The sequence below is a fragment of the Rhincodon typus genome, unplaced genomic scaffold (genome assembly GCF_021869965.1).
Source record: "Rhincodon typus isolate 14 unplaced genomic scaffold, sRhiTyp1.1 hic_rhity00000051, whole genome shotgun sequence".
In the NCBI taxonomy this organism is placed as follows: Eukaryota; Metazoa; Chordata; class Chondrichthyes; order Orectolobiformes; family Rhincodontidae; genus Rhincodon; species Rhincodon typus.
The window spans coordinates 1,231,592-1,233,097 of NW_025965689.1; the positions used below are offsets into that span (position 1 = coordinate 1,231,592).

General features: G+C 38.0%; 1 protein-coding gene and 1 pseudogene across 1 annotated transcript in view; both read left to right on the forward strand.

Moving 5' to 3' along the window:
* The window catches only part of LOC125488120 (histone H1-like), a 212,594-nt gene that overhangs the window by 110,714 nt on the left and 100,374 nt on the right, over nucleotides 1-1,506 (forward strand). The window lies entirely within an intron of this gene.
* Nucleotides 1-1,506, forward strand: part of LOC109935230 — a 125,057-nt pseudogene that overhangs the window by 108,549 nt on the left and 15,002 nt on the right.

The following is a 1,506-nucleotide window of genomic DNA, read 5'->3' on the forward strand; positions in this document are numbered from 1 at the left end:
ATATCAATTTCTTACAATAGGATTAGTCCTATGTTGTCAAAACCATCAGATTTAAATGTAGTTGGTTTTTGGCATCTAAGTGTCTGGTTCAAATTGATTAGCTAAATTCAAAAGTTTGTTGTCTTGGTAAAAAGCTGCTGATTGGCCCGTTAACTGTAGAGCCTTTTGACACAAATGTATTAATTTGGGTGCCCTCTGTGTATTTACAAACGTTCAGCTGCTGCTCACAAACATCTATTTTAAGTTTTTAAGCAGAGAAAAATCATATCATATTTTAAAGGTACCATGCAATGCTTCACCCACCAGCCAGCATTTTACAACCAAATTCTAACTTCCTGCCTCCCAATCCACAAGCTCTCAAACCAACTTTGCAACAGTATCAAACAATTTCTAAAACGCACATTTGCTTATCGTATACACAAACTCCACCAGTTTAATTTTTTTGAAAAATTATTGCTGTTCGCAAGCTTTTGTTTTCATTTGAAAGCATTCTCAATACAGAGGTAGAACTTTAGGTTAAGAAAGTATAAAATTTTATCAGACTTAATTTTGACCACATTTGGAATATGTGTATTGTTGTATTCGAAGGATGTGGAAGTTTGGAGAGGGTGCAAAAGAGGTTTACCAGGATGTTGCCTGGATTGGAGTGCATTAACTATGAGGAGAGGTTGGACAAGCTTGGATTGTTTTTGCAAGAATGTCAGAGGCTGAGGGGGAAATATAGAAAACTATGAGAGGCATGGATAGGTTGGATCGTCTGAGTCTTTTTTCGAAGGATAGTAATAGTTATTACTACGAGGAGCATAGGTTTAAGGTGAGAGGGGAAACATTTAAAGGAGGTGCGAGGCAAGGTTTTTATACAAGGGTAGTAGGTGCTAGGAACATGCTGCCAGGGGTGGAAGCAGATACAATAGCAACATTGAAGAGACATTTAGACAGAGACATGAGCAGACAGGGAATGGAGGGATATAGACCATGTATAGGCAGATCGTATTAGTGTAGAATGGTCGGGAGCAGACGTGGTGGGCTGAAGCACCTGCTCCTGTACTGCACCTTTCTACATTCTGTGTAAGTATGGACACTTTCATCAATTTGCCTCAATGGCACAATACAGAGATAGGAGCAATTTTCCAATTTTCGATGGTGAATTGCAACTCGGAGACACGCAAACATTTTTGCTCCTGGATTTTGGCAACAACAAAAGAGAAGAGCAGTCAAGCAAAATGCACTTCTTTTTGAATCAGTATTGTACCATTAAAATAAATAATAAATTAGCCATGCCCATGTTCTCTGCAGATTGGTTGTAAACCAGACTGTAATGCCTTTAAACAGAAAGCTTTAAGTGCAAACACTTGGACATATTTTGACAAACTGCTCACTGTTGCATTGTTACATCAAAGAAGGAAGGATTCACTTCCAATCTATATATCGGGAAAATATTTGCAGTAATATTGTGTCATCAGAATAATGGAACTTGATAGATTTGTTGGCTTAAAGACTTGTTCC